The following is a 12479-nucleotide window of genomic DNA, read 5'->3' on the forward strand; positions in this document are numbered from 1 at the left end:
AGCTGGGGTCCAAGACAACCATGTGGATACAAATTTTATTCACTTTCCATTGTGGTTTTTAGGGTTGGTTTTTACAATACCTGTGTTCTGGTGGCAAACCTGTTGTAAAAGAAAAGCTATTTTTGTTTTGTTTTAAATTCAGTTCTGTATTAGAAGCCTCAAGAGTGTCTATTTTGAAACTACTAAATATGCTTTTATACTTCAACTGGACATGTGACTATGAGCAAGTAAGTCGTGAAACCTCTTTGATAACAAGTCCCTGGACTGTGACCTAAGTTTTTCACCTTTGCTCCCTCTCCACCACCCACCGGCACCTTGGATGACACAGGAAGGCTAGAGGTGGGCTGAAGTTCCTTTTCTGCCTATGTGAGATAAGGCTCTGGTGAAATATTTTTCACTGGACAATGGACGTTTATTATTCATCTGGAGAACACATTGGTCATACTTCAAAATGGTATCTTTCACCTCTTCCTGCCAAAAATAAGAAGTGAGCTTTCTTGGCTTTTCAAACTTGCTGGATTTCCATGAAAGTATTGAGAATGCAACTCCAAGGCGTCTTTCACTCTGAAGGAATTCTACACTTAACCCTCATCCATTCATCAACATTACTATTTAACTGTCTCTACAAGTTTATAGTTTCAGCAGCTTCTGCACCAGATCAACTGAATTCAGCTATGTTTTCGTGAACTTGTCCATCTTTCTGGATTTCTGAAAGCTGGTTTGCCCTGCAACCTCAAGAAAATTATTTTCCCCCCAGTTTGTTCAGTTATTTTTTCTTGTAAGTCCCCAAATGACAACTTCAAAGCTCTTTGCATGTTGGAGCTGAAACTTGAAATACCATTTTTTTAAAAAATAAAAATTTACAATAACTATATTTGCCACTTGTCTCTTATTAGATTTTGAGTTATATTCTTAACAGGTACTTTATTAGAGGCAAAAGTGGCTCATAGTCCTGGTAGAATTTTTTATGTACTTCTAATATTGTTCTTTAGCAACTATGACACATATACCTTACAGTAAAGGTCCTTTTTCCGCTATAGGCGTTATTTGTAGTACATTTTCAAGATCTGTACAAGAGTTAGGGGCAAGGATCAAATCTAAACCATTCAGATTGATATAAAAGGTTTCTCTCAGACATTGACAGGTTCAGACATCATATTTCAGTCTAGACATTTCCAGCACACATTTATATGAACTTTAATTCAGGAGGTATAAAAGTACCATCAGTCTACCCAACAAAAGTGCTGTTATGAATATGATTTATGCTTACATATAAACACTTTATTTATTTTAATTTTTCTTTGAGACAGAGTCCCACTCTGTCACCTAAGCTGTAGTGCCGTGGTGTGATCTCAGGTCACTGCAACCTCTGCCTGTCAGGTTCAAGCAATTCTTATGACTGAGGCTCCCAAGTAGCTGGGATTACAGGCATGCGCCACCATGCCCAACTAATTTTTGTATTTTTAGTAGAGACAAGGTTTTGCTATATTGGCCAGGCTGGTCTCAAACTCCTGGTCTAAAGTGATTCACTGCCTCGGCCTCCCAAAGTGCTGGGATTATAGGTGTGAGCCACTGTGCCTGGCCATAGCAACAGTTTTAGTGAGAGCTGTGGAAAGCTGAAAATCTCTAGCAGGCCTTTGGGTTGTTCAGTTCCACTGTCTTTTCCAACTCATCAATTGAAAGTATAAAGTAAAAAAGAAGTGCCCAGATGTCCTTTCTTTCTTTATGTTTTTCCATGTCAGAAGAGAAATTGAAAATCAGAGATGAGGAATCCCAGAAGCATATATTGGATATACTTTGTATTGCTCTGACACTGATAAGAACTTATGCGCATTGCCTCAAGTTCCTCAGAGGACATATAAAATGGTATGGCAGAAACATTTCTGGGATGGGTGTGTAATGACCTCTGTGAACCCTCTCCCCAGTGAAACAACTATAACTGGTGAAAATTGTTAAAAAAAAAAAAAACATTTAGTCACTGGAAACTGTCCTAAGAACATAGAGGAAATGGAGAAATATTTATTCAGGAAAATCTATAATACTAAATCTGAGTAAGAACTATGGAAGTCTGTTATATTAAAGACATGCCTGATCCCCAGCTCAGTGTGACTTAAGCCCTATTCTCAATGGATTCAGCCAAGAAAAGGAAACTCACTTCACTCTCATCTCCCAGTCTAAGGCAGCAGTTTTTCCCTGGAAGCGACAGTTTAGTAAAGGAGGAAGAGAAGAATGAACCATGAGACATATAGAAAATGAAAAGCAAAATGACAGCCATAAGTCAAACCATATTAATAACATTAGATGCAAATGTTTTTAACAATCTAACCAAAGACAGGAATTGTTAGATTGTGCAAAAAACGAGATTCAACTACACACTGTCTATTGGTAGCACACTTTAGATTTAAAGATAAAAATAGGTTGAAAGTTAAAGAATGAAAAATTTTGTATCATGCAAATAGCAATCTTAAGAGAGTTGGAGTGACTATACTAATACTATGAAAAAAAGAATTTTTTTTTTTTTTTTTGAGACTGAGTCTTGCTCTTGTCACCCAGGCTGGAGTGCAGTGGCACGATCTTGGCTCACTGCAGCCTCTACCTCCTGGGTTCAAGCAATTCTCCTCCCTCAGCTTCCTGAGTAGTAGCTGGGATTACAGGCACCTGCCACCATACCCAGCTAATTGTTGTATTTTTAGTAGAGACGGGTTTTGCCATGTTGGTCAGGCTGGTCTCAAACTCCTGACCTCATGATCTGCCCACCTCAGCCAAAGTGCTGTAATTATAGGTGTGAGTCACTGCACCCGGCCCCCAGAAAAAGAATTTTTAAAAAGACAAAGTTACTAAAGAAGGATGTTTTATCATTAAAAGGGTCAATTCATCAAGAAGATAATAATTATAGACATATATGTATTTAACAACAGAACCCCAAAATGCATTAAGCAAGACTAACAAAATTGAAGACATGAAATGGGCAATGCAACAATAATAATTGGAGACTTTAACAGCCTACTTTCGATGATGTGACTATTTAGAAGACCAATGAGAATGCAGAACCCTTTAAACCAATTAGAACAAATGAACATCTACAGAACATTTCAATTTGCTGAATATACATTGTCAAGCATACATGGAACATTATCCAGAATAAGCAACATACTGGGCTAAGAAATATGTGTCAGCAAATTTAACAGTGTTAAAATCATATGAAGTATGTTCTCCCGACAGAATTAAGTTAGAACAATTAAAGGAACTTCAGGAAACTCACAAATATGTGGATATTAAACAATGTGCTCCTAAATAACCAATGAGTAAAAGACGGCATTACAAAGTAAATTAGAAAATACTTTGAGATTAAAAAAAATGAAAACACAACATGCTAAAATTTGTGGTATACAGCTAAAACAATGCTTAGAGTGAAATTTAGTTGTGTAAATGCCTGTATTTAAAAAAGAAGGAAAACTTTAAATCGATTACCTAAACTTTCACCTTGAGAAACCAGAAAAAAAAGGTCAAACTAAATGCAAATCAAACAGAACAAAGAAAATAATAAAGATTATAGTGGAAATAAATAAAATAGAGAAAAAACAATACGGAAAATGAACAAAACCAAAAGATTTTTTAAAAAAATCAACAAAATTGACAAACATTTAGCCATTATGATCATGCTAACAAGACAGAAGACTCAAATTGCTAAATCGGGAATGAATAGTTGACATTACTAATGCCTTTACAGAAATAAGTATGACTATAAGGAAATACTATGAAGAACTGTATGCCAGTAAATCTATGATACAATTACCATGTTCCTAAAAAGTTACATTCAAAACTGACTCAATAAGAAATTGAAAATCTAAACAGACTTATAATAAGCAAGGACTTAATTAGGAATTTTAAAATGTCTGCAAACAACATTTCCATTCCAGGTAACTTCATTGGCGATTTTTATCAAGCATTTAAAAGTTAATACCAATCCTTTACAAACTCTTCTGAAAATGGAAAAGGAAGAAACACTTATGCCCTTATTCTATGCAGTCAGTATTGCCCTGATATCATAATCCGACAAGACAACTCAGGGAAAGGGTATACTGCACCAGTATTTTTTATGATTATTGACACAAAAATCTCTTTCAAAATATTTACAAACTGAATCCAGCAACACATACAAAAAAAATTCACACCATGCTCAAATGGAATTTATCTCAGGTTGAATTAACATATGAAAAGAATTAATGTAACATACCATATTAATAGAATAAAGGACAGAATTCATGATCGTGTCAATAGGTAATTTTTTTAAACAAAATCCAATATACTTCCATTGCTCTAGCCAGAGCAATTAGGCTAGCAGTAGTAGTAAAAGACCCAATTGGAAAGGAAGAAATAAATTATTTCTACTTAAGTAACATGGACCTTGTACATAGCAAGTCTTAAGGACTCCATTAAAAAACTATTAGAACCAGTAAACAATTTCAGCAAGGTTGCAGGATACAAGACCGATAGATGAAAATCAACTGTGTTTCTACACACTGGCAATAAACAACCTGAAAATAATATTAAGAAAACAATTGCATCTACAATAGCATCAAAAAGAATAAAATATTTAGGAATATGTTTAAAGAAATGTAAGACATATTCAGAAAACTATATAACATTATTGGAAGAAATTATAAGATCTAAAGGAATAGAAAAATATTCCATATTTATAGATTAGAGGACTTAGTATGTTAACATGACAATATTACTCCCCATGATGGTCTACAGATTCAACACAATCTCTATAAAAATCTCAGCTTTTTTGCCTAAGTGTAAAAACTATTCTGAAATTCGTATAAAATTTCAAGGGACCCAGAATATCCAAAATAATATTGGAAAAAGAATAAAGTTATAGGAATCACACTTCATGATTTCAAAACAGTCTACAAAGTTAAAATAATCAAGTCAGAGTGGTACTGGCCTAACAATAGATATATCAATCAATGGAACAGAATTTTGAGTCCAGAAATAAATCCTTATCTATATGGTCAATTGATTTTAAACAAAAATGTCAAATTATTTAATGGAGAAATTTTTTTTTCAGTTAATTGTGCTGGAACTACTGAAAATCCACATGCAGAAGAATGATGAACCCATTTTATACACCATACACAGCATTAACTGAAATTAATTCATCACAGACCTACATTACAGCTAAAACTATAAACATTTTATAAAGTAAATCTTCATGACTTTTAGTTAGGTAATGACTTGTTAGATACAACACTGAAAGTACAACCAACCAAAGGGGAAAAAACCTGGGTAAATTGTTTTTTGTCAAACTAAAAACTTTTGCATCACAAAAAATATTATAAGAAAGTGAAAAGGAAACCCTATAAAGTGAGAAAAAAATGTAAATTACATATCTAATAAGAGATTTGTATCCAGAATATATTTAGAATTCTTACAAATCAACAATAAAAAGACAAATACACATTTAAAAGTACACAAAGGATATGAATAGGTATTTCTTTAAAGAAGATACACAAATTGGCAAAAAAACATTGAAAAGATGTTCAACAACATTAGTCATTAGGGAATGCAAGTCAAAACCACAATCAAATGCCACTTTATACCCACCAGGATAGTTATAATTACATAGGTAGACAATAACTAGTGTTAGAGAGAATGTGGAGAAATGGGAACACATATATTGTTGGTAGGGATGTAAAATTGTGCAACTGCTTTGCAAAATTGTTTGATAGTTCTCTAAAATGTTAAACATAGAGTTACCATGACACTCAGCAACTTCACGTCTAGGTATAAAACCAAGAGAATTAAAAAACTTACACATTTATACAAAATCTTGTGTATAAATATCTGTGGTACTATTATTCATAATTGTCAAAAAGTGGTAACAATGCAAATGCTTATCAATTTATGCATGGATAGATAAAATGTGATATATCCATAAATGAAATATTATTTGCCACAAAAAGGAATGAAATACTGATTTATGCTACAACATTTATGAACCTTGAAGACATGCTAAGTAAATAAGACTATCGTGAACTGAGATCGTGCCACTGCACTCCAGCCTGGGCGACAGAGCCAGACTCCATCTTAAAAAAAAAAAAAAAAAAAAAAAGACTATCACTAAAGTCACTAAAGTTCACAATTTATGATTCCATTATATAAAGTGTCTGGAATAGGCAAATCTCTAGAAACAGGAAGTCATTATCTAAGGGTGGGGGATAGAATAAGTGTGATTGCTAATGGGTATGCAGTTTCATTTGGGGGTGATAAAAAATGTTCTAAAATTAGATTTGGTAATGGTTCCACAACCCTGTGCATATACTAAGAAAACATTAAATTGTACATTTTCAATGGGCAAATTGTATGGCCTTTGAATTATATCTCAATAAAGATTTTTAAAAGATGGCATTGCAATATTTCAACTAATTTGATTTGGAACAATTTCTAGTAGGTTGCCAGACCAAATTACAATAAATACTGAAAAGTTATGCCTGAATGGAGGAAGCGGCATTGGAAAGTTCATATTTGGTTCATGGCTCTGAAAATAAAATTCTGCTTTCAAATTTATTACAAGTTAACATCTGTCTCTGCCTATAAATGTCAATGAAAAGTCGTGGTCAGTTTTAAAATCAAATTTACTCACTGGTCTTACTCCAAAAGTGGCTAGCCTGTCAGTGGCCAAAAATCACCCTGCATTTAGTTTCATGAAAAGGCAGAGAAAAGTCATGACAAATTCAAAGAGTTCTTTGCTCCCAGGGTTAATGTCACTTCATACGTTATTACAAAGGAATGGCAAGCTTTTAATGCATCTTTAATGCCAACTGTTCACGTGAAAAAAAAAGAAAAAATATGAATTATGTAAATAATATAATTCCCAAATGAGCTGCTTCTATTTGAGTCCATTTTGTTTTGCAATAGAATGCTCTGTTCAGAATATCATAGTATTAGCCAAATAAATTTAGGGTCCAAACAAGTTCATTGCTCTTCTGTTATAGATTTAAGTTCTTATATATTACTATAATTCATGTTCTTCAAGAAAAAAGAACTATTATCTGAACATAATTTTGTTTTTGAAGTGGATTTGAAGAGTCATTAATTGGACTTTAAGATAAATCAATTTGAGAGGACAAGATGGGATATAGAAATACATCTTGAAAAGTGATTAATGACATTGAGGGAAATGATAAATAGCATGTTTCCTTGGAAATGGATTGTAAACCCGGTGTCTGAATGATATTGTGCAACAGCAATTCACAGCCTTGCTACCTAAGAGTCAATTTTTCTGCCATTAGAAATACAGCTGTTATATGTCTTCTGCATCTGCAAGAAAAAAAAAGGAATGTTCACTTTCTTCTTGGTTATTGATATCTACTTTTTTTTTTAAGTCAATGCCTTTATTTTCCTTTATTTGGCAAGATGCTCTAGTGACCAACAGATAGGTTGAATAGGTAAGAAAGATGGAAATATTGTACCTGAAAGTAGTAGGTAAATGAAGGAAGACAGCAACCAAAAGCTCCCTTTGGGGCATTATGCTTCTGTTCCTAAATGCTATGAGTTAATTCTTATTTCTTCTTATAGGTTCATATAAAATAGCTCTTCCCCACTTGACAATTGTCAACAAATCTAGGTTTAAAGTCAAATAAGAGGTTTCAGAAATTCATAACTAGACATACATGTGGAAAGAATCAAGGTCAGGGTCTTCTTCCTTCCCCAATAATACTAAATTTATGTATTTGGATTTACATTGGCCAAGGAAGGGTCAGCTCAGAATAATAACTTTTAGTTACTTATATGTTAGATGGACTTTTCCAAATCAATTAAATTTGCTATTGAATTTTCCATATTTGTTATCTCTCAAAAATAACCATATAAAACTCAAAACAAAAAGTACATACAATGTTTTCCTTTTTTGTATTTGTTTTTGCATAATTCAACAGGCTGGCATGTATTTGAGAGGGAAGCATACAACAGAGGAGACTTTATGGCAGTAGCAAGACACTAAATCAGGTATTTTCTAGGTTGATAGATTAATATTTTTTTAAATCAGAGCCAACAAGATTCCTATATTCAATGAACAGGAACTTTGACCAACAAGTGTGCTATTCATTCTTTGCATAAAGTGACTATGAAAGTGCCATGGGTATCTGTTTGAGATTACAAATATATTTGAGTGAGCAAATTCACAAATACAGAATGAACACAAAGTGAAAAACACATACATTTAGATGGTTACACGTCAGGAAATAGTTTCTTTCACTACCTTTACTTCCATCAAAATGCATTATATAAAGCTTTATTTATGAAGAAAGGGACATTTAATAATTTTTCTAAAAACAACACGTGAATGCTCATGAATAGGGCAATCTACAAAATCAATGTGATAATTTCTGAAATAATTATAGAAAAATCTTTCTGATATATGCCTCTTCCCCAATTAAATTTGTTGACTGTAAAGGCAAGGTAATACAAACTAATGAATACGATGTTGGACCTTTGAAATTTTGTATTATTTTAAAATGTCATTTACAAAAAAATGAAAAAGACAAGAAAAACTGTGCCAGTGTTGCATTCCTGTAGTGGTTGAGAGCAAGAGCTTTGGAGTCCGACCCACTAGAGTTTAAAACGGTTCCCTCAGGCACTAGTTTCTTTAACCTTGAAGGTGTTAGTGTAACCACACTGAATCTGGATGCTTCATCTCTAAAACTGGGATAATAATACTGTCTGCTTCATACGCTGGTTGTAAGAATGAAATTTTTTGAAAACCCACCTTGATAATTTCAATTATTACTAAATTATATTTTTCAAAAGCATTCAATCAAGTATAAATAAAAATACTTATTAACTTTATATTATTTCTACAACCATACCCAGTAATCTCAAAAAAGGTGGAATTCAACATATATTAAAAGAATGTTATTTAACTGTAAAGGTAGAAAGATTATAGCAATTAACTTTATTAGAGTGTGCATATTATATGTTTATTCAATAATTGACTTATAACTAGAGATACTCTTAAAATTGGGTATACATAGATTGTAACATAAGGCACATCACATAACCTTCTTGCATTTAGGAACACTAGATAGATAGCACTTCAACACTATGCTTGAGAGCCAATTTAAAAGGCAAAATCACCAATAAAAAGCATTAAAATGTGAAAAAGATGTCACTAAGTAGACCAAGAAAAGGACACTTGTGTACAGTATGATGGCTGAAACATAGAGACAGAGCATCACGTTGTTTCTCCTCAGCTGAGAATGTATATGTCAGGTCACTCAGTTTTTTGCCACTCTGCAAGTGTCCACACATGACCATGAAAATGCCCTATCATCTTGAGATTAAAAACAAATTTTCACAAGTGGACAAATTCACAAATACAGACTCTGCAAATAACGAAGATCTGCTGTATATAGTCCACCTCCGAATGGAGCTCTTAATATTTTGGAATAATAACATAATCTCCCATACTATTATTTTGAGTATATAATACTATAGAACTTTTTATTAGATTTATTGAACTTTTATTTTCATAGACATGACTGTATTTCTATTTGAAAAATGAAGCTGGTTTTTTCTTTGTGTCTTATTTTATCAAAATATAATACTTTATTCTTTTAGAAGATAGTTTTGTATGTTTTGACAACCACAGTACAGTCATGTAAATGCAATTGAAATCAAAATATAGAATACTTCCCATACCTCAAAAATCTCCCCATGGTCCTTAGTCATCCTCTCCCCCAACTTGTCTCTGGCAACTGATTTATGTCCCTATAATTTTTCCCATGCCAGAATGTCATATAAATTGAATCATACAGTATAAACCCTTTGAGTCTGCCTTCTTTCACTTAGCGTGATGCACTTGAGATTTATTCATATTGTTTATGTGTGTTAGCAGATTTTTTATTCTTTTTTGCTAAGTAGTGTTTCATGATATGAATAGGCACATTTATTTATCCATTCTTTACATGAAGAAAATTTGGTTGTTTCCAGTTTTTGGTGATAATAGTTAATGCTGTTATGAGCATTAATGTGCAGAATGTGTGAATGTGTTTTTATTTCTCTAGCGTAAATATTTAGGAGTAGGATCGTTGGATCATATAATAAGTGTATGTTAATTTTATCAGAAACTGACGAACAGTTTTCTAAGGTGGGTGTACCATTTTGTATTCCTATCAGCAATGTAAAAAGAGTTTCAATTGCTCTAAACATCTTTGCCAGCACACGGTATTGCCAGTTTTTGTTTGTTTGTTTGTTAATATTGCCATTCTAATAAATGAGTTATGGTGTCTCATTGTAGGTCCAATTTGCACTTATCTAATACCTATTGAGATTGATTATGTTTTCATAGGCTTATTTTCCACTGATATATCTTTTTTATGAACTGTCTATACAAATCATTGTCCTATTTTTAAACTGAAATGTTGTTTTCTTATTATTGAGTTTAGAGTTATTTATATATTCTGGGTACCAGTCCATTATCAAATATATGAATTGCAAATATTTTCTACCAGCCTATGGCTTATCTTTTTGTTTTCTTAATTGTGTCTTTTGAAGAACAGAAGTTTTGCATTTTGATAAAGTCCAACTTACCACTTTTTCCTTTATGGCTTGTGCTTTTAGTGTAATATCTAACAAAGCTTTGCCTAACTGAAGGTCTCAAATATTTTTCCCTATATTTTTTTCTAGCCAGTTTATGGTTTTTGATTTTCAGTTTAGAGCAATGATCCCTTTTGAATTGATACTTGTATATGGTAGAAGATATGGAATGAGGTCCATTGTTTTTTACATGTAAATACCTAGTTGATAAAGACTATCCTTTCTTCATTGACTTGCCTTTGCACCTTTGTTGATAATCAATTTATCATATATGTGTAGGTCTATTTCTGAACTATATTTCATTGATCTATAAAATTTCAGTACTATACTGTTTTTATCACAGCTTTATAATCAAACTTGAAATTAGGTAGTGTGAGTCCTCCAAATTTTACTTTTTCAAAATTGTTTTGGCTAGTCTTGTTCCTTTGCCTTTTCATATAAATATTTGAATTAACACACTGATATTTACAAAACAAAAACCCTGTTGGCAATTTGATTGAATTTACATTGAATCTGTAGATAACCTTGGGAAGAATTGGTATGTTAATGATACTGCATCTTCTGATTCATGAACATAGTACAGACATACCTTAGAGATATTGCAGGTTCAGTTCCAGACCACTACAATAAACCAAATATTGCAATGAAATAATTCACACAAATCTTTTGATTTCCCAGTGCATATAAAAGTTATGTTCATACTATACCGTAGCCTGTTAAATGTGTAATAGTATTATGCTTAAAACAATATACATGCCTTAATTTAAAAATATTTTGTTGCAAAAAAATACTAACAATCATCTGAGTCTTTAGCTACTCATAATCTTTTTGCTGGTAGAGGGCCTTGCCTTGGTGTTGATGGCTGCTAACTGATGAAGATGGTAGTTGCTGAAAGTAGGAGTGCCTGTGGCAATTTTAAAAAATAAGACAACAATGAAGTGTGCTGAATCAGTTAACTATTCCTTCCCCCAGATTTTTCTGTAGCGTGTGTTGCTGCTTGACAGCATTTTTCCCTCAGTAAAACTTCTTTCAAAATTGGAGTCAATCCTCTCAAACCCTACTGCTGCTTTATCAACTCAGTATATGTAATATTCTAAATCTTTTGTTGTCATTTTAACAATGTTCACAGCCTCTTCTTCAGGAGTAGATTCTATCTCAAAAACCACTTTCTTTGCTCGTCCTGAAGAAGGAGCTCCTCATCCATTCAAATTTTATCATGGTATTACAACAATTCAGTCACAATATTAGGCTTCACTTCTAATTCTAGTTCTCTTTCTCTTTCCACCACATCTGCAGTGACTTCTTCTACTGAAGTCTTGAGCCTCTCAAGGTCATCTATGAGACTTGGAATTGACTTCTTTCAAACTCCTGTTAATGTTGATATTTTGACCTCCTCTCAGTTAATTCTCTTCTTAGAGAATGACTTGAAAAGTATTCCCTTTTCTTCAGTTTATGGAAGAGTTTGTATAGAATTGATAATCCTTATTCCTTAGATATTTGGTGAAATCATATGGGCCTGGAGGTTTTATTTTGGGAAGTTTTAAAAGACAAATTTAATTACTTTAAAAGTTATAATTGTGGGATCTATAGTCATGATTCCTATTTCATTCTTGATATTGGTGTTTTGTGAGTTTTCTCCTCTTATATTTTCTGACAAATCTACTAGGTTTATTTATGTTACTGATCTTTTCAAAGGAACAATTGTTTTTTATTTTCATTGACCTTTATAAACAATGGAGAACATTATGTTTACCATATCACTGAATTTTTTGCTTTGAATTATTATATAATTATCAGAAATATTTAATTAGTATAATTAGATATAATTATGCATAATTAATATAATTATATGATTATAATCTTAATTATTTTCTTAT

General features: G+C 32.5%; 1 long non-coding RNA gene across 1 annotated transcript in view; it reads right to left on the bottom strand.

Annotated features, from left to right (window-relative positions):
* LOC129048535 (uncharacterized) overlaps positions 1 to 12479 on the bottom strand; it is a 245024-nt gene that overhangs the window by 6172 nt on the left and 226373 nt on the right. The gene's annotated exons all lie outside the window — the stretch shown is intronic.

This window comes from Pongo abelii, chromosome 1 (assembly GCF_028885655.2).
Source record: "Pongo abelii isolate AG06213 chromosome 1, NHGRI_mPonAbe1-v2.0_pri, whole genome shotgun sequence".
Classification (NCBI taxonomy): domain Eukaryota; kingdom Metazoa; phylum Chordata; class Mammalia; order Primates; family Hominidae; genus Pongo; species Pongo abelii.